General features: G+C 41.0%; 1 protein-coding gene across 4 annotated transcripts in view; it reads right to left on the minus strand.

The window, feature by feature from the left end:
• The window catches only part of LOC124595000 (ATP-binding cassette sub-family C member 4-like), a 207,039-nt gene that overhangs the window by 177,818 nt on the left and 6,639 nt on the right, over nucleotides 1-22,582 (minus strand). The gene's annotated exons all lie outside the window — the stretch shown is intronic.

A 22,582-nucleotide genomic window follows, 5' to 3' on the forward strand; every position in this document is an offset into this window, starting at 1 on the left:
CGGGTTCGATTCCCGGCGGGGTCAGGGATTTTCTCTGCCTCGTGATGGCTGGGTGTTGTGTGCTGTCCTTAGGTTAGTTAGGTTTAAGTAGTTCTAAGTTCTAGGGGACTGATGACCATGGATGTTAAGTCCCATAGTGCTCAGAGCCATTTTTTTTTTCACTGAAGCCAGCCGCGGAAGAGATGTTTTCGGGGTAGTACAACAACCCACTGGTAGTCGGAGAATGTTAGGAAGGAGACTTATCGTGCTGCCGTCTTCTTTAACAATGAGCGTTTGCGTTTGAACCCGAGTTCATGTCCACTTAGGTTACTGTCGCAACAGGTAAACCTTCATACTGCGCAGTAGAACCCAGGCGCAATTCATTTTATTTCCTCCCATGGTCATCGGATCTCCGCGTGTTTCTATCATTTTAATATTTGCAGGGAAATGCCTGAAGAATATATCGTTTAGTTTTCACCACGATTCCTGTGTTTATAATTTCTTTCACTCGACCAGCAGAAACAATGGATAGTGTATTGCTACTGGCTCTCATTTTATAGCTCTGGAGTTTGTCTACGGTCATAATATCGCTGTCCAACACTGCAAGTAGGATCGAACCGACGCCATTTGATCTATAGTATTTCTTTTTCCTATAATATGCGCTGGTGTTCTTTCGTGGAAATCACCATTTGACTACGGAGTGTTTACATCAGTGGAAAGCTTGACAGAAGTTAAACTGAAAAATAAAGTACTCAAGACGGCGTATTACGAGCAGAAATATCCCAGCCTACAAATTGCAAAAATAATGGAAATACCGTGTGGCTAGGGCCTCCCGTCGGGTAGACCGTTCGCCTGGCGCAAGTCTTTCGAGTTGACGCCACTTCGGCGGTTTGCGTGTCGATGGGGATGAAATGACAACGCAACACCCAGTCCCTGAGCGGAGAAAATCTCTGACCCAGCCAGGAATTGAACCCGGGCTGTTAGGCATGACATTCCGTCGCGCTGACCACTCAGCTACCAGGGGCGGACATTGCAAACAGACAGCCCGTGATAACAACGTAAAGTTAATGATGCTCTCATTCTGGAGGAGCGAGTTTCAAATGCACTTTCACCATCCTGAGGTAAGTTTCCCTCGCTTTACCTAAATCGCAATGTGTGAACTGTGAGGTCGAATTCGTAGCTTACTCTTTGCCAAGTAAGCCTATCCTCAGTCTCCAGTCACCTCTTAACTGTATGGAGTTAGTGACCCGCCCCGGTTTTGCACAGTTAGCACTACGTATTCATGGCCGGACCACTTGGCTGTCTTAACAGTAATGAATTACAAACGAATCTTCGTCGTGAATATCCCTACAGTAGTTCCAGAGATAAGCGTTCCAATACATACAGAAGAACATGGCGGGGTATTTTATTATACGCACTGAAGATAAATTCAGCATGAGAATGTACGTCTGGACAGATGCGTCCACTCAGACTTTACTCTGTACAGCATTATCGACTACTTAACAAGACACCCATCTGTCAGAGTACTTAGGAGTTATTTGTTCGGTGGATATTTGCCTAACGGAACACAATACGTTACGGTACAGCGAATGTTCACAAGAATCTGAAGAAAGAATCGGATGTGCCCCGAATGTAATGCAGCCTCTAACTTTCTCAATATACATAAAAAATATATCAGACAATGATCACCACTATCAGATTGATCGCTGACGGTACTGTTTACTGCAGGGTAGTACCGTAATAACATTTTCTTAAGGAAATGCGAAAGGACTTACAAACTTTGGAGTTCATGTAATGACAGCTCTCTAAATATGAATAAATGAAAGATTACGCAAGATTACGCCTATAACGCGAAGTATCCGATCACAAGAATAGTGACTAGCATCTTTATCACGTCACATTTAGGAGTAGCATTAAACGCGACTAACACGTAAAACGCTATCAGGGAAGGCTGAAAGAACATTTAAATCTGTTGGAAGTGATTTGGGGAAGTGTAGTGTACCTGCAAAGGTGATCACAAACAAGAGTAGTTCGACCAATTCTAGCATATTGTTCGATTGCTTGGCGTTGGTGTCAAGTTACCTTGACAACAAACATCTAATAACGTAGGCGCACACACTATTGCGTTCAAATTAAGTTGATGTAGTCCATAATAACGCCTGATGGAGATGTTGGGGATACTTAAAAGGGAATCTTCGGAAGAAAAACTCCGTAGTTACCGCAGAATCCCGTGTAGTAATTTTAGAGAACTCGAATTCGAGAAAAACTGATATCATGCCACCACCATCGTAATCTTGAGTAGGCGTCTTGCGAGTAATTTAAGAGAAATTGGGGCACATACACAGGCATAGATACATGTTCCCTCACTCCGTAAGCAGATGAAGTAAGACAGAAAAGCGCTAATATTTATTCAACGTATCCTTTCTTACGCTCTTGAGTATATAGAAACATTTAATCTTCCTGGAGATGGATTGACGGACTGAGCGTTTCCACGGAACACCTTAGTGAACGTATGTTTCACACTCAGCAAGAGATATTTCAGTATCAAGTGGAATTTTGCGTTAACTTGCAATGTATATGCTTGTTTCTGATGCATCCACTCTTCCAGTTATACAGCACAGGATTAATCTGTAGAATAGTACGCTAACATCTTAACATATGTTAGGTAAACATTAAGAAGCACTATCTCATACTAATGCTACACTTTTTGGGATCTACGATAGCTTAGCATTTTCCAAATTAAAAAAGCATGTACTTTTTTCTTCCGGTTCTTTATTTTATTACTTTTATTGAATGATGAAGTAAATTTTTGTTGATTTCATCATCGATAATTGTTTGCAAACTGCTATGGTTTCGTGGAACCAAAATTTGAAATGTTGTGTTCCATTTATTTTAATGAACACAACTTTATGTATTCTGACTGTGCCAACCGGTACGATGTGCATGCAAAGAGAAACCAGGTAACTGAGTTCGGGTTCAATATCTCGTATGATACAATTTGGCTGCATTCCATTTGGAAGTCAGAAATAGTAAAGATGAGAACATCTGAGACGAAGTTACTCGGGATGAAATTTTGTAAGAATAGTCGCTGAATCTGTTAAAAGTGAGCTCAACTGTGTTTTTTCATACTTTTAAAATTCCCTTGTTGGACAGCATTTGCTGTGATCTGCTTGATCAGAAGGCAATTGTTCATCTTTGATGGAAGTCATTGGAAAATATAGGCCAGTTTCACGAGCCATTTTGTTCAGTAGCTGCTCAATTGCTTCAAGCTTTGTGGTGATAGGCATTCTGCACACTTCATGGTATTATGATGAATAATAAATGATCTGCTAGCAGGTACCTCGCGATAACTAATGTTGTACTAACAGTTTTAAGATTGTGCCTGTATCATATACAATTTTTTTTTAAAAAAAGCACTCCGTCTTCAGGCCACGGGTGGCCTACCGGGACCATCCGATCGCCGTGTCATTTTAGCACAGGAAATTTTGTCGTGTGAAGAATACACTTAAAGGCAGCAACAAACGTCGAATTTTACGTATTCTGTTTTTTCAATGGTGCGCACGTATACTATAGTTGCTGTATTTTCATAAAGTAGCCACAGATAACATACATTAACAAGAACATTGTTGTACTTAAAATTTTCATGTTTGTAACTAGCTTTGGGTATTTTACCTTTATGTTATGCATATCCATTTGTATTTACAGAATTCTTGTCGCTAGCACTGAATCTCAAGCCATTTTCACAGTTCGCAATTACCAGGTACACAACACTTGCTTACCGAGCGAGGTGGCGCTGTGGCTAACACACTGGACTCGCATTCGGGATGACGACGGTTCAACCCCACGTCCGGCCATCCCGATTTAGGTTTTCCATGATTTCCCTAAATCACTCCAAGCAAATGCCGGGATGGTTCCTTTGAAAGGGTACGGCCGACTTCCTACCCCGTCCTTCCCTAATCCGATGAGACCGATGACCTCGCTGTCTGGTCTCCTTCCCCAAACAACCCAACCCAGCAACACTTGCTTCAGTGTGGCATTTACATCTTCCAAGCTATATTACAGAATAAGGAAACGAGTAGAAATAAAAGAGAATTATGGCGGAGGAACCAATCAGAAGGTCCTTGATTAACATTACTGTGTGGACTGGCATGTCCTACAGGCGGAGCAGCTAAGTATGTACATCTTAATCTCTTTATCATTCCACGTCTCGTATAATAGAGCAGATTCCATTACAAAGTCCAGTTATGGTTCTACAATTGTTCAAGTAATATAATTTTACACAAAAGCGCTTCCTCCACCCCACTCCTCTCTCCGCGCCCACCTCCCCAAAGAAACCACTCTTTCCTGCTGAAAACAGTCTCCATCTTCCCCGATACAGCCTAATTAGTCGTTCATTGATCTGATTATTGTTTGGATAAGGATCTGTAAGACTGTAGTGGAGTTTCGCGTACTGCTGTGAATCTATGTATAAACTATGTGGATTGATCTAAGCATGGTTATAAATCTAAATCTATCGAACTAATACCCCTTTCAAACAGATAAGAGCGTACTGATCCATAGACAGTAACTACCTTTTTTGAGTAATTTAGGTTTAAGTATATGCTAGGACTGAAAAGCAATATTTTACCTATATTTACCCCATTATAAATGTGTATTATCAGCGCTATTCTCCAGACAAGTCGTAGTGTTTCCTGGGCGAGGGTCTTGCGCAAAGAAGAAAGTAAGATAGGTTTCAGAGGGGGCTCTTCCTCGCCCTCTTTAAACGCTAACAGTAATTCCGCAACGTTGCTCGGATTCAACAGTTAGTCCTTTTCCAGTACAAGGGGGTGATAATCGTCCGTCTCAGAGCTCTGCGCCACACAGTTGCGGTTTAGTTTTACTATCTTTCTGCTTAAATGCACTTTTAAATGCAGCGTTTCCTTAGCTGCGGAGCGAGCTTGAGGGCGTATTACCTGAGCCAGCTGAATCGCAGACATCCGCCCTACAAGTCGGATGAAGCCGGGGCATTACAGCAACGTGACTCAGCAGTCCGTCTACATACCCTCAACTCCGCGCGAAATCTAAGAGTTTGCTGGCGCATCCGGGCGACGGAAAGATTATACTACCGACCATCACTAATCAACGAAGAAAGAATTTCGATGAACTCCACTATTCTGAACTAATCTGCATTCTTCATTCTAGTAGCCATGGAATTATTAATTTCATTCATGTATGTACTCATAACCTACAGGCAATCTATACCAGCCAGTCTTAAATTATTGATGAAGTACGTTCCTGATATAGCAATCGATAAATACCGCAAAAATAGTGTCATGTGCGGAAACTTAACGTTACATTAGCAATAATTACCCGTGAACTTCTTTTACGTGGTTTAATATTTGAAGGGCATCGAATCGCAAAGCATTGAGATTTTTTTTGTCCCTTTGCTGTCTACATGAATCGTCTGTCATTTCAGAAAAGTGACTACGAAGACAAATGCAATGTAACGGCATATGAGTAATGTTAGCGTAACAGTTTTGTCGTACCGGAAGCATATTTCTCTGAAGAACTTTCAAATCAGTTAACCAGAAACGAATGGTTTTCAAGAAACCACTCTGTAGAACATGTAAATTTTATTCCTCAGGACGCAGCGAGGATGATTTTATACTGGAATTAATCATTTGCTTCGACTAAGTTTAGTGAAATGTTTTCACATCGACATCATTCAAAGGCCCAGAAATAGATTTTATAAAGTATTCTGGTTTCGAGACAATGAAGTGTGTATTATTGGAAGGAACAGGTTTCATTTACCAGTCAACTCGTCTTAAATTCTCAATTCAGTGGTTTCCTTAAGTAGCTTTGGAGGTTGTTTGTGCCTTTCTTCAAACACAGGATGGCAGATTCGTTCTCCTTTTCGATTAGTGCCAAATAAGAACTAAAACTGCTGATTCGCCATTAGAAACGTATAAGTCTGGTGAAACTGCTGAGACCTACGCATAATACATAAGCTGTTAACTCAGTACATGTTTACAGTAACTTCGAAATGCTTCCAAACGTGCTTAAAATGTTGAAATTCATCACATTGCTAGTTTTGACTTTCAGATGAAGGTAAGAAACAGTCACGCAGATTCCCCATCTATTTGCGTTTCCACTGCTATATTTAATACGACTAAGAACAGACAGTTTACTATCAGCGACAAAATTTTGGCACTAGGACCACTGAGGGCTAAATACTAAACTTTAAGAAAACTTCGCTGACTGACAATGCAGTGACACCGATGTTTTTTTGTGAAGGTTATAACAAAGCTTTGCTTCTCATCCTAAGGTAACGATTTAACTAAATTTCTAAGAATGAATTTCTCTTCGTACTTACATTTTTAAGCAACTCTGCGTAACAACTCATCAAAATGGAAGGGAAAACTGTCTTAGTAACGGTGTAACATTTTACAAATTTTTATCACACGTGCGGACGTTGCTTGTTCTACTGAATAACCATACGTTAACATGCAAATAACCTCTACTGAAAGCGATTGCACTAGACTAACGCTAAATGTATTTAGTGATAGCCATGCCCTCTATGGAGCGATATATTTTTAGAGCTCCGTAATATATAGTTCTTAATTATATAGAATTTCCCAACATCAAAGACTATAAAATTTAATTATTTTTGCATTACTGATACCCACTGTACGCGTGAGGAGAAGGAAATTAGTGTTTAACGTCCCATCGACAACAATGTCATCAGAGACGCAACACAGGATCTGGTTAGGGAAGGATGGAGGAAGAAATCAGCCTTGCCCTTTCGGAGGAACCATCCTGACCTGAAGCAAATTAGGGAAATCACGGGAAACCTAACTCAGGATGGTCGAACGCGGGTTTGAACCATCGTGCTAACCACCGCGCTACGCCTCTCGGTTTGTACGTGTGAGGGACGAATAATAGTATTAGTGGTGAATTTTGTATTATAGGGGGTTATGACATGGTTTAAGGCATACTTCTGTGTGTAACGTTACGTCTGCTAGTGGCTGAGGCATCAGAGGCTATGAAGGCTCAGAGCTTTCGGACTTGCACAAGTTCAACAAACCGAACTGTTTATGTGCACCCACGCAACAGCTGAGCCGTAACGTCACACCGGTGTCTCAGACCACTATTGAGCCGACGTGTGTTACGTAGGTTGCAGTGAGAAAGAGGTTATACTGTTTGCTTTATTCAGCAGCAATGGTCACACTGTGTGTAATTTTCAATCCTTCTTTCCTGTTAAAGTTGTTTTCGTGCTTTTTGAATTTCTACAGTCTCTGTACATTCTACCACAGTAATGATTGGACCTCCATTACAATAGTATCAGAGAAACGAATTTGGTGTTTCGGTGAGCCCAGTACACGAGCTCCAGCTTGTGATTTCTCCCTGTCCGTCGAATATTGCTCTTGCGTCCTTTAAGCTGGGTGTTAGTACTTCCTTTTTTAGTTCCTCTGTACACTTGACCGGATGAGCAAGCGATTTTGTGTACTCCTGTTGTGGTAAGCAGCGGGTATTGGTTTTCTGCAGTGTTAAATTATTCGCGCACATTTCTTGTTGATTTGAACGCTGTGGCAATACCGTGTTGTCTTAGTACTCTGCTAATGCGATTTGTGACTGCTTTTCATATGGAAAAAATTCCCTCCTTAGTCCATTTCAGTAGGTCCATATCTTTTGGCATATAGTGCCCTATTTATCTGTCAGAATAACCGTTTCTTCCGAAAGCAATTATTAAATCGAGATCTTCCTCCAAGTATTGTGATTCACAAGGTCCGTAACACACGTCGGCGGCAAACCGCCATCTTATACAGCGGTCTGATTACATGACACGGCCCGACCGTTACTTGGTATGCGTGTTAACAGTTCGGCTTTCTGAGCTTGTCAGAATCAAACTGCTATATGAGTCTATAGCCCCTGATATCATTAGGAGAATTAACATTAGGCTTAGGAATATGGTTTGGACCAGTGTTAAATGCTCATAAAACGAAATTTACGAACAGAAGTACCGACCGTGAAAAACTGCATTGTACATACGGCAGGCAGGCAGTAGTGTCAGATACCTTATATGAAATAGAAACTGAGCTAAGTATTCACTTGGAAAGTTGATCAGACTCATTAGACAATTCTGAGGATTATGCAAAGGGTTATCAGTCAGCGGAGGGAGGTGCTTCCAGCAAAGCTGAATGAACCTTTCCAACTGGGACACACTTGTTTGCAGCAACTGGTGGTCACATCATGCGGTTCTTTCTTCCTACAAAACTAGGTTTCTTGTCGATGGTGGTGTCATATTACAAGCAAGCGAAAATAACAGCAATCAAAACCAAAGTTCCAAGTCTACAAATAATTGGTAAAAGACTGCCATCGCAAAACTCTGTCAGACGAAAATGTAGGTAGTCGTTACTTACAAGGAAAGTATTGCGTTCGAACAAACACACCTGTATAAACTTTCGGTTACATTATCCTTACGTACTGGTCAATGTGCCGGTGTCTTTTCCTGCTATCTGTAAAAGTGCTCTAGATATCAGTACCGATGCCATTGTAGAAACCAAACGTAATGAAGGTATCCACTACAAATGAAAGTGAGGACTTTCAATAAAAGCCTCGAAGCAGTATGAGTTACTACGAAACGCACGACGAAGAAAAGCAAGTTTGTAAGATGTCGTAACTGTCCATTCTATAATATCAATGTAGAATGCCACGTCAATGACACTTTTGAAGCTGTCCACAAGTTCACCAATATCGTAATCAGTGTTCTGCCATGCGTAACGAAGTATTGGCCCATATATTTCCGCAGATGATAGACTGTAAATGACAGAATGCATTTTCGTGATAAATAATCTGTCATTCAGTTTTAGCTACATGTTAATGATACGTAATTTAATAAAGTCTGTTATTCTCTTGGTACATGTTTTACGTTGCCTGAAGGTTTTGTCCAGAGGTTGTGCATATTTTGTCCTTATAGACGAAATGATTTTTAAAACAGCTTTTCCTCCAGAGCCTTCCAGTGGTACTTTTTCATCCTTATGTCCAGACCAGGAGTCACGAAGTACTAGTAACTTGGTTGGCAAATGTGGATTGAGAACTGAAAAAAAAAAGTCTTCAAATGTTCTTTCGTCATATTTCCGCTCACACTAGCATGTATGAAGAAATCTGGAGGGCACCGTTATTTTTTTATTTCCTTCTATTTCCCTTGACACACGGGATCTAAACTCTCCATTTGGTTCTTAGAAAAAAGCCAATCGTACATCCATTGATATAGCGACACCCATCGCGTAACTGTGTGTCGTACTTAACCGGTTTGACATGTCCAGTCAGTGATTCTCTCCCCTTTCAGAGATAGTATGCTTTCGGAAGAAATCACATAGCTGAATCGACGCTAGTCACAGTTACACAGAAGCCATTTGGATCTTATCTGTCGTGATATGCGCGTTGACTTCAACATATCTTTGATCTGTTTTAATACTCTCTTCTTCGTCGTCCTTTTCTTTTCCTGCTTGGAGCATGGTTATGTGGCATGATATCTTTAACTCCTTTTTCAAATTAGTAATAAATTCCAGTGACGCTGGGAAGTTTGCATACCCTTGACGTCTATCTACGATTTGCTTTAAAAACTGTTACCTTGCCCGCCCAGTTAGTCGTGCAGTCTAACGGCACGAATCCGCCCGGTGGACTTGGGTCGAGGTCCGGTGAGCCGGCCAGTCTGTGGATAGTTTTTAGGTGGTTTTCCATCTCCCTTGGCGAATGCAGACTGGTTCCCCTTATTCCGCCTCAGCTACACTATGACGGCGACTGCTGCGCAAACAGTTTCTTCACGTACGCGTACACCACCATTACTCTACCATGCAAACATAGGGGTTACACTCGTTTGGTGTGAGACGTTCCCTGAGGGGGGGGGGGGGGTGAGGGGGGGGGCGGGGGCTGAACAGCACAATAACCCAGAAAGAGTGGTTCGGTGTGGGGCGACGGAGGGGTGAAGTGGTCCGCGATAGTCGTCGTAGGGTTGTGAACCACTGCGGCTGCCGCGGGGATGGAGCTTCTCCGTCGTTTCTAGGCTCCCTGTTAACATACAGTACAATACAATACCTTTACTTTTCTTTGCCACATAGGAAAGTACGCTTTTAATATTGCTTTTAGTCTTCAGTTTAGGATATCTTTTCAGGAACGTGCCCATGTGTGTTCAAGCCTCTGACGTGATAACCAACGTATATGTTCCCTAGTGTGTTGTCATCAAACACCGTGACGACACTTTCGACTTAAGCTTCTTATCAGAACAATGTTTAAATTGACTTTCACTGCTCCCATCTTTAACTTTCCGTATAGCTACAGACTGCAGTTGTGTGTTAGTGTTACGTTATCAATTCCTAACCGGCGGTAATATTTTTATAGTATAATAAATACCAGAACACACACGAATTATTCGTCTTCTACACCAATACCATCTTCATGAAGAAGTGTTTGTCCTAACTTCTCAGTCAATCGCAATATATTAGCGGTTGATTACCGATCAGCGATCCATCTAAGGCTTCGCTACACAAACGCAGCTTCACATACACACTTCACCATTTCTACTGGTCTACTGACGTAGCGGCCGGCAAAGGCCTATATTCCATTGTATCTGTACGTCCCGCACTGCAAAGGCATCTAATGGATGACAGCAGAGGTTTACAGATAAACTAATATCACCGGTGCAGTGTGTTTATATTGTTGCTTTGAGGCAATTTATGCCCAGTCTTTTTGTCAGAGGTAAAAGATGTTTGTATCTCGGAGTTTAAAGACATTGGGTATCATCTAATATTGAATGTTACCCACGGATGAATGTATGGAAGATCTTATTGTACGCTTTTTGTGCTGTGATTATTTCGCCATTACTGTTTGAGTGTGTCAACTGTGGAGCCGCTATAGCCATTTGTAACACCTCTTTTGTTTTATTACTTTCATTTCTTGCTTGTATTGAACTTAAGAGTGGTAGCTGGACAGGGCTCTTGACGATATACCTGAATGCTGTTTTTTGTGTTACCTTGCGATAAGAGGTGCGTTGTGGTAGGATCACAATATTTAATTTTGTGTATAATTCATTATTCTTATAGTCAGGTCTAGAAAGTTTAGGCTGTCATCTACTTGGTGCTTAATTGTGAAAATGATATCGTATTGGAATCTGTTTAACAATCTGTTTAACTCACGGATATTATCTTTTGTGCCACTGATTTAAATTTTGATATCTACACAATTGTAGTCGCAAATAATGATGCGGTAGTTGGCATTCAGAATCTGCTTCTAGAGTTAATTGTTGAATTTGAATTAACTGTGGGTGCGAATTCTGGTGTCTGGGAGGTATCTGTATTTTTATAGGTTGGTATTTATCTGCAGTGCAGGAGGTATAGGTACAATGGAATATAGGTCTTACGTGTCAGATGACCAAGTGTGGCTGTATCTGGAAATTTTATGTTTTGGACATGTTGCGTTAGCTCTGTTTTGCTTCTAAGTGTTCTGTTGTTACTGAAAGAGTTTCATTAGGAATTTCGTAGAGATTGTTAATCATGAACTGAAGGTTTTCATGGCCGGTATTTGCGTTACGACATTTGTTGTATTGACAATAGGCCTTGGTACAAGTCCTAACTTTTCGTCTTCCAGTGCTGGAAGCTTCGTCAGAGGCTTCAACGACACAGAAAGCAGTTGCCTTCTCAAACAAGCTCAGCAAGCCGAATTTTTTTAGGTGTATCCCCATAACGCTTGGTTCCTAACGTCATCAGACCGCAGTCCAACATGGCGGAGTCGCGTCGACATGTATTAAGGAGTTTATAGTGGGGAAGAGTTGGCACTGTTTCTTCTATTTAGAACTACAGCACACAACTTGTCTAATTTCAGTCCTTCACCTTTTCTGTTGAAATTGCTTTGTGCATTTGAATTTTGATGGCCCTCTGTAGCCTACGTGCTAGCGTAGTGGTGGTTAGGTAGTGCTAAAACCATACTGTCAGGGAAACTGAATTGCACAATCTGCTTCTGCTGCTTTTCTGTCTTGCCCAGGCGACAACTGCTTGTGTTCCTTTAAGGTGGGTAACAGTGCCTCTTTTGTGGTTTCTATAAACATTGGAAAGAAAGAGCAAGGCATTTTATACACCGAAGTCGTTTCTCTGACACTGTGGTTTTAATAAACTCTTGCTATGCTGAAATGTAATCAGAGGCCATAGAAATTCAAAAGTACAAGTTCCATAACCTACCGTTGTGACGACAAATATAAACACTTCGATGTGCTGATGTGGTTTAACACTGCAACTGCTTCCGTAGACACTGAGGCCTGAATGTCTCCAGCAATGGAAGACGAAAAGTTAGGCCTTCGATCACGTACTAATACCCATAACCGACAAAAAAGCTTTGTTTGGAGTCTGAATGTTGGATTGTTCTTAATTCATTACATCTCTGATGGTGATTTCATTTTGTGGACTTTTGGTTCTCACCTGAGTGGAAATGCTTGACGTCTCATTGATTCAATGTTTATTGCTTCTTGAGTGGTTATTAGGACATTCATGTTATTCGAAATGTATTTAATTACCCGTTGGGTTCTGGCTGTTGGGTCCTTAGGTATTTCTGTATTATTGTTGCCATGTAAGAAGTCTGAAGTTTTCTCCTCTGTATATTGTTCATTTCATACGGTCGTATTGATCTTGTCAACTTTTACAATTGTTGCGTTATATGCATTTAATTCAGTCTTACAGCGTCTTCTCTTTTCTTGTGTGCGCGGAGTGGTTTTAGCATCTCATCTAAAATTGATTTTGCTGTAGTCTGTTTTTCTGTCAATTTGCTTGTGATGGGTGAAGGTTGAAATCTGAGTGACCCTGCTGATGAACTTACCTCGGTTCTTTTCGTCCAGCGGAGTTTAAGTGTGTTTAATACTCTTGCTGAGTAGTGACCTTTTTTCTGCAATGAATATTACGTCAGTATTGTTGAGGAAATGTGTGAATCCAACTTTGGAGGTAACTTGCTTGAAAAGATTGATTTTTTTTTTCCTGTATGTGGTTTTCATTTTCTGCATAATGGATTCAGTGAACTTACTAACCTTCAGTACTTTAGTGATATTTCAATCGGTGAAGCAAAAATCCTTATACTAACAACGCGTTACAAAGCCGTGTATTGATCGTTTTTTCACGTAAAGTTCTTGAGTTAGTTTTCCTCCTATCGTTTCCGCACGTTTTCCAATTATTTATTTGCGGTGGCTCTGTTCGTTTTGATATCTTGTTATTGTTGGTAACATTTTATGCAAGTTATCATAAAGGATGTTACCAACTACTTCTAGATTAGAATGTCAACGACCATGGGCGCCCTAACGAGTATCAACGTCGTATTTCGTCAGAAACTTGATGACGTTAGTCAATGTTTCAACTGATTCCAAAATAAACATTCGCTGACAGTTTTCAGTAGATTTATAACGTTACCAGGAAAACATTGTGACGATTTGGGCTAAATGTACTTTCTACATTGTTTTTTTATATCATTTGCCCAATTTTACAGGCGCAGCTCACTCAACAAAGAGTAGAATGAGGAAATGAAATATTTAGAAAATAAAATTAAATTCCGCGCCTGGAACGTACAGAGTTCATATGGAACAGTACAGAGGAATCCGAAGTGCAGTATAAGTAAAACTGAAATTAACTGAGCCTTTGGTGATAGTAAGGTCGTTCTATTCACTTGATGAGCTCTTATGACAAGTGACTGAGCAGTGATAAACGATGGCCAGCAAAGAACGAAGCTAGTTGCATAATGAGCAACGCATAGAAAATTATGCACCTTCGTAACAAAAAATGAAAGATATCATGTGGGAGGAAGAATTACTTTTATTTGCTGTAATCGTACGCGAAGGCAGCACGCTAAGACAAACTATCTCAAAGAGATGAGCAAGGTGAGAATACTTATATATATATATATATATATATATATATATATATACAAATCTGAGAAACGTTGTAACAGGATCATATGTATTTTACAATAGTGTTTTACAACATAAATTTCAAGACTACCCTTTCACCAGAGTTGACTAAAAATTTAAGGAATCAAGGAATGCAAGGTGGAACGAATGAAAAATGACGGTTTAGACACAGCATTTGGTCAGATTGGAGTGTGAAGGGAGACTAAGTGCTCGTTCATTCATAATGGAAATAAATTTGTGTGTTTTGAATTAGGACCCTCTCGGAGACTTTATTGGCTTGTGTATTTACCAACGCCAAGTATGTAACAGTATGGTCAATGAAACAGCGGTGAACGTGATCTTTGGAATGGTGGTAGGTTCATTGCAGGTATCAAATGTGGCGAGTAGGAGTATGTTGTAACGCACAAAACTTCAGCGCTGAGACAATACGACAATGAATGCTGTCCAAGTCTTCTGCTTCTGAACCCACAAGTCTCAGGGGGGGGGGGGGGGGGGGCGAATGTGAGATCAGCAGCAACTGGTGCCCTGTTACACACTAGTCCGAAGCCACAGTACCGACAAGAGAAGCGATCATAACAACTGCAACATCGATCCGTGTGGTGCAGTAATTTGGCACGAATCCCCGCTGCGGACGTTCCTTGTTGCCACCCAGTAGGGACTGGGAGAACATCTTGTCCCGTCCCCCTCGGAGCCATATCAGCTCTCGCATTTCGCTTACTGGGCACCGTAACATTCTTCTCCTCTTCCCCTCCCCTCCCCCAGCCCCAACACCGGTCATTAGCTGGGATGCACCGTTCAGCATTTTCCTCGCGCGTGGCATCAGAGCTGACAAAATTAGCCGCGTTACCGAACGTTTCCACAGTGGTCTCGAATTCACAGCTATGCATAATTACGAACACTAGAGCACTTATCGAAAACCTACGCCAAAAAGTAGTAACCTACGTCATATTTTGTAGATGATAAATTTAAGATAAACAGAAACAATGCGTAAATTTTGTTTAAATAAATAAAAGATCTGCTTGAAAGGTTTTATGAGAGGACGGTGCATTATTTCCTCTCAAATACAGCATTGCAAGACTGTTTTCTAATCCGTGAGCATAATCTCCATTAATCGTATTGCACATAATGTCACAGTATCAGTCCTTGCACGATGCGGTTGTTTCAAAATTTTGTTTTGCTAAAAGTTGAGCTAACGGAAAAGCTAATTGAAAATCACACGTGAGTCATGGAGAACTTTGTTCGCAAGCTGCTTGTGAAACTAAGTGAAATATAGTAAAATTAGTGTTTAATAGTCGTGCATTATCCACTAATCTCAGCCAAAGTATTCAGTTTGGAAAAATGATCATTTATCTTCGCTTAATTGAGAATGAAGCAGCTGCTAGCTATGGTGGTGCTGAATCTGTCACTTCACTCCTCGAGTCAGCTTACTGAATGTGAAGAGCGGCACGTCTGATATATCTCAGTTATCCCATTCCTTTCACGAAACTTGGAAAGAAGACTGTCATTAAGCCTCCATAAGCGCTCTAACATCAAATTTTTCCTGTTGTTGCAATTTCGTTGTAATTATGTGGAGGAAGTACTACCTTTCCTATTTCTAACATTAGATATCAGGATTTTAATAGTTAACCTATCCATGATACACTGTGCTTTTCTTGTAATGTCTGCTACTGCAGTGATAAGCGTCTCCGTAACTAACTCGCCCTTATTTAACGAACCCCAGACAAAACGCGCTGCTCCTCTTCGGGACTTCTCTTTCCCACTATTAGACCCACCTGGCAGCAGTTCCAAACTGAAAAGCGATACTCCAGAACTGATCTAACTAGTTTTTGTTGAGCCTCTTTTTACGAATCAGTTACATCTACTTACAATTAATCTAATGAATCTCAACTTGACAGACTAATTCCTATATCTTATTTTAAGCCGTCGTTTCTATTTAAGTGATCTGGTTGGATACTCCCACATATTTCTCGATTATTCCTGTTTCCAGTGATTTATCGTCAAAAGTATTAGGTTGGTGTATAAGCTAGTAGCGTTTTTCCGTAAGTTTAATAAACAAGAGGTACACGTAACAGAGACTTCAGTCAATAATATATTCTCCTTCAATACTTACAACAATATGCCAACGCTGAGGTAACTTTTCGATTCCACGAGTGTAGAAATAACGTTCTTTTGAGGCGAAGAATTCATCGAGCCCTGTTTTGAGCGCATTTTTATGCGGAAAGGAAGTTCTTTCAAGGAAGATCAATAGAGAGCGGAAAAGGAGAAAATCTGAGGGCGCAAGGTGAATAATGTGGGTGTGGAATGACTTCCCAACACAACTCCTGTAGAGTTTTTTGTCAGTCTAAGAGAATGCGGGCGGGCTTTATCGTGGAGTAGCATCACTTGGGGTTGTCTGCCTGATCGCTGTTCTTGGAGTGCGTCTGCAAGACATTTCACTGGTTGACAAATGTCATCAGTGATGCAATTCATAGTACGCCACACCGTCTGTTACACCAGATGCATATCATCATCTTTTATAGATGCGCGCAGGTCCTTATACGGGGCGTTGCTGATTTGTTTGGGCTCAACCGTTCCTTTCTTTTCCTTATATTAACATGAAGACACCATTTCTCGTCGCCAGTAACGATACAGGATATGAATGATCGGTGTTGTTCACGAGCCAACTGATGACAAGCAAGCAGAGATGCGCAGATGGCCACCCGCTGATTTTTATGATTTTGGTTTAGAGCGTGCAGTACCCATGCACCCGATTTTTGAACCTTCCTCATTGCACGCAAATGTCGCCGCACGATAGTGAAATGATCACAGTTTCTCACACTTGCCGGTTCTAGAGTACACTGATGTAGATAAGTTTAGATGTATGCGCTTAAACAATTTCTTCAAACGGCGAAGGTCTTACTGAACGTGGAGAGTCATTAACACCAAAACGAACCTCCCTAAAACCATTTGCTAGTTTTGCTCTGTCCAATGGCATTACCCCCACACACGGCGCAAATGTTTCTGGACGCCTCCACTGCTGTCACCCCTTTATTGAACGGAAACAGAAAAATAACTTCTCCACTTGGAACTCCGCTTTATAGCGGCCATAGCTCCACTCATCTCAAAATGGCAATATGTAAACTCATATGGTAACAGTCAATTATAAATAAAAATGACAATCAATAAATAAGCCCTTAGCAATCGGAATACCAACATGCAAAACAAAAACACTTTGAACTTATGCACCAACCTAATATAACCTTACAGTAATGAGTCTTTCTGCTTATTTACGGGCAAAGCAATAAATTTACTTCTATAGAGTGTTCCCCTCAAGTACGCATTACTGCATATACCTTGTTCAATGTTTCTACGTCACTCGTGAATGTATTTTTCTCAGACCGAGGATTAATTTGTATTACTCTGATCACAGAAATTTACTTCCTAAGACTGCTCCGACTACGTACGGCAAGAAGCTTGTAGCTAGGTGGTATGGTGACCGAAACGCATTAGGACTTCCCGGTATCTGTAGTTTCGTCATCGACAATTAGTAGGCGGACTCGCGGTTTGCCCGATGTCCGAGCTTTGGCCGTAAAACCGCTAGCGTCGACCAGCACTGTAAAACAACAGTGGTAGTTGTTGACCCTAATGTGTGTGGGAAATTTCCTGGTGCATACACTGTTACTGAACCAAACCGAGGCGTTAGTACGATAGCCTGAAGACGAACAGATAGGAGGGGACGGAGCAAGGAAATAAAATTTAGGGTGGACAATGTTTTGGGGTCAACTGATGCCGGCGTTGCACACGTCGGCATCATCGTACCTTCCGTTGAGTTCGTACCCCGTCCTCCTACGGATACTACATGGGAGATCATAGAAAGCAAATGTAAAATCTGCACTAAGTATTATTTGGTAATATCAGCAACTAATGTTAGATGCGCTTCCACAAGAGGAGTAAATCCGTGGTACATGTTAAACATTTGTCAAACAGAGAGCGCTAAATTCAGATCGTTTGCTGACGATAATGCTGCCTTCGTAAAATTATCATTGCTAAAAATCTGTACGAAGAATTCGTATGGCATAACTCGCTCTGTTTATCCATGAGACCCAAAGATGTAGCGCAGTGGGTAGCACACTAGATTCGCATTCGGGAGGACGACGGTTCAAACCTGCGTCCAGACATCCTGGTTTAGATTTTCCGTGATTTCCCTAGATCTCTTCAGGCAAATGCCGGAATGGTTCCTTTGAATGGGCACGGCCGACTTCCTTCCCCATCCTTCCCTAATCCGAAGGGACTGATTACCTTGCTGTTTGATCCCCTCCCCCGCATCAACCAACCAACCAAACTAACCAACCTTGACTTTCCGAAGCATTTTCGAGCAGTTGCGCACTCTTGTCTACAGAACGAATTGCAAGTGCACGAAGCATCAGTCCCGCTTTGTAATTCGTTTCAGGTCTTCCTAGCGGATACAACACGTCGTTCTTTAGCGGGAGAGATCGTCAAACATAAAATTAATATCGGAAGGACCAAACAGCTTGGACTGCGTTCACTGTTCACGATATGCAGATACAGTCCGAAGCTCCGGAGAGACGTGGAACGACTAAGTGAAGCTAGCTGTTGGGAAAGCAGATGCTAGAATAATTTTGTTGCAAGAATCTTCAGAAAATTTAATTCACCCACGAAAGAAGGAGTTTCCAAAATGCTCGTTCAATCAAATCCTGCTCGTCAGTTTGGAACCCTTACAGGGTCAGTTTGTGAAGTGAGAGCAAAACAAAAGAGGTTCGTTTTGCAACGGATTTGTTTAGTGACAGCTTCACTGAAAAGTTTGCCAAAATCCATGGTAGCCACCAGACAAGCGTTGTGCAGCAACGAGAGATTTACTATTAAAATTGAGAGACCGTACTTTCCAAGGAAAGTTAAGCAACATCTTACTCTCTTCTTACATGTATTTCACGAAATGATCATGAAGCATCACAGAAATTAGAGTGCATGCTCTTTACTGGTACTTATTTCTTTCCGCGAGCCATTCACGGATGTAGCAAAATCTGCAAGTAATTATAGTTGATAACGAAAGTACCCACCGTCACAGCTGTAAGGTAGATAATGGATTATAAATGTATATAAAACGCATTTAATGAGGATAAATACGAAATAGTGAGTATAAACAAAACAGGGTATCCACTAGCAAACAACACGTGTTCAGCATTTGACGTGTTATGGCGATTAAGCATCTAAGGAGCATAGCTCTAATGCAGTACAACTGTAATATTAAAAAGAGGTGACTGTTAATGTTTGCTTGAGATTTACGAAACACATTGCCTGTTGTCAAATTATGATCAAATACTATGGAGCTTTATCATGAAGTAACGAAGGGATGTTAAAGCATAAAATTAGTGGCGAGAAACAGAATGGGGATGCCACGCAAATTTCAAGAATCTCTTGAAGAAACAATAGGCATTAGTCGCGAAATCTCTTCAGGAACACGTTCAGAGCGATTCTGCTGACACCCTCGAGTATTTTATGCAACGCCTATGTGGGCAGCTGATGACGGTTGAAGGAGAGAGGATATAAAATGTAGACTCGCAATGGCAAGGAAAGCATTTCCGAAGAAAAATTTGTTAACATCGAGTATAGATTTAAGTGTCAGGAAGTCGTTTCTCAAAGTATTTGTATGGAGTGTAGCCATGTATGGAAATGAAACGTGGACGATAAATAGTTTAGACAAGGAGAGAACAGAAGCTTTCGAAATGTGGTCTACAGAAGAATGCTGACGATTAGATGGGTAGTTCACATAACCAATGAAGAGATACTGAATAGAATTGGAGAGAAGAGAAATTTGTGGCACAACTTGACTAGAAGAAGGGATCGGTTGGTAGGGCATATTCTGAGGCATCAAGGGATCACTGATTTAGTATTGGAGGGCAGCGTGGAGGGTAAAAATCGTAGACGGAGACGAAGAGATGAATACACAAAGCAGATTCAGAAGTATGTAGGTTGCAGTAGGTACTGGGAGATGAAGCAGCTTGCACAGGATAGAGTAGCATGGAAAGCTGCAAGCTGCATCAAACCAGTCCCTGGACTGAAGACTACAACAAAAAAAATGTGGGCAACACAAAGGATACACAGAAAATCGCAAAATGAACACTAAAGTGACTAACAGTAGTATTAAATGCCATTTCAGTGCTTTAGAGTGATTTAGATGTAGCGGTAGGGCGATGGATGGCTCTGAACGTGATAAGACATCGAACAATTATTTCAGCAACTTTTTCAGCATAGAGTTAACGGAATTCACCCATGGACCTATCTAATTCTAGGAAAGACAGTGATCGATCAAAAATTAGACTCCAATGCTAGACATTGTGATAGGCGGTATAATAGACGACTGTTGATGTTTTGAACAACACTTGAGCAAAAGTCTTCTTAGAAAGACAGTGAGGTAGTGCACCGTTTTCTTCTGCATGGGCAGACGAGTCGCTTCTGCTGCGATGTAACTTCCTCTTCACTAAATGCGTTGTACAAGGTGAACGCCAGTAGTACTGTTAATTGGGATAAACGCATGACAGTTAAGTAATAAGATTACCGCATGCTCAAATCCGTTTCTTACTCTGAACATAGTTTTGACAGGTCCATATCGTTAGAACATTTACCTTTCATGGACGACATGTACATCAACACACAACAAGCCATCCGAAGGCGTGTATCAGAGTGTACTTCTGATACCAGGAACTGATCTCCTCCCTCTTCCACGCGCTAATAGCTCTTGGGAAGAATGAGTATCGGTAAGCTTCTGTATCAGCTCTAATTTCACCAATTTTCTCATCGCCGTCATTCCGCGAGATGTATGTGGGAGGAAGTAATATGTTGTCCGATTTTCTTGGAAACCACTCTCTCGAAATTTCAATAGTAAACCTCTCCCTGATGCGCACAGTCGCATGTAGCGTCTTCCAAAGGAGTTTTCGTTGAAAATCTCTGTAACGCTATCGAGCAGACTAAACGATACCGTGACGAAATGCGCCGTCCTTCATTAGATTCTGGGTACCATCCCATGGCAAGGATCCCACAATGATGAACAGTGCTCAAGAATTGGTCAAGAATGCGCCTTGGCCGCTTCTTTAGTGGGTGAGTTACATTTCCTTGAGATGCTTCCTATGAATCTCAGTCTGGGATCTGCTTTCCCTACCATTTTTATACGGTCTTTCTACTTGAAGTCGCACTAGATGGTTACTCGTAGATATTTTGCGGAAGATACTGTTTCCAGCAATTTTTCATCAATAGTGTAGTTGTACAGTAGTGGATTCCTTTTCCTATGTGTGCGCAGTATATCAGTTTTCTTTACGTCAGCTGCCAGAGCTTACACCATTCATCAATCCTCTACAGGTTATTCTGCAAATCGATACGGTTTTCTAGCGTTTCTACTTCCCTGCGGACAACTGCATCATCTTCGAACAGTCAGAGTATCCGATGCATTCTAATACATCATTTAGGTACTCATATGTCTCACTCAGGAACTGTGAACAAAGAAACGGAAGGCGTATCAATTCTGTGAATGAATTATTTATGTGGACATCCCATCCGTTAAAATCTGGAATCTAGTATTCAATTTAGTCGTTTACTTCAGTTCCAAGGAAAATAGTGTGCTTTTACTGTGCTCAGCGACGAAATTTAAGAACTTTCGTTTCCGCTGAACATAAGAGCTGCAGGTAATCTCGAGCCTCAAACAGCACGTGATTTCTACAGGACGCTCTGATGGGCATATTCGGTTTTCTTATCAGAAATTTTAGCATTGCAGAGATGTCATATGTAGCTTCATACAGGAAACTTCCATTGCTGTAAGGTGAGATTTTTTAACGAATAAAGTCTCACTTTGGTAAACGAAATGATTGTTCATTTCGTCGAACCGCACCACGAATATACGTGCGTACGCAATATTCGCTTTTTCTGTTGCTATTATTGTCTACATACCCGTGGATTTTGTGATGTTGCGGCAGAGAAATCGTTACACTTTATGAGTGTTGCATTAAAATAACCTTAGAAAGTTTCCAGACACCTCGCAAAATGTTTATGAGCAAGAATTGTAGAAACTGGTATGTACATTTTGGCGCTTTATATTAACAAATTGTAAGTATCAACGCTTTGTATATCACAGAACAAAAAATACTTAATTCAAGTATTGGATGTATTTCACACCTTAAGATCAGAATATAAAGCGCCAAAATGTACATACCAGTTTCTACAATTCTTCTCGTAAATATTTTGCGAGGTGTCTGGAAACTTCCTAAGGTTATTTTAATGCAACACTTGAACGCAGAAACGGTCTCGTCAGAAATGGAAACGCAAAGCGTCGTTCGATACAAGGTCTAATGCACGGATCGATAGAGGAATCCCTCGCAGCCATTCTGGAGCAAGGTCGCAGCGGAGGTGGTTCGTGTCTGTCTTCTGGTTACCTCGCATGCTTTGTCAAGACGATATCTGCAGCCACGGTGGTTGTGATGTATAAAGGGCAGCGAAAGGTAATTCTTTCAGACCTGATTTTTCTTGGAGGAAGGAAAGTTTTTGTCGGTGTGGTAATGCTCTTAGATGATTTTTAATGATTTTAGATGAAAGACTTATACAATAATATGTATCAGTTTTCAAAACATACTTTGTACCTTTTGCTTCATTTTATGAACTAAATTAACTAATTACAAAATGAAATGATCGAATGGCATT

The sequence above is a fragment of the Schistocerca americana genome, chromosome 2, assembly GCF_021461395.2.
Source record: "Schistocerca americana isolate TAMUIC-IGC-003095 chromosome 2, iqSchAmer2.1, whole genome shotgun sequence".
Lineage (NCBI taxonomy): Eukaryota > Metazoa > Arthropoda > Insecta > Orthoptera > Acrididae > Schistocerca > Schistocerca americana.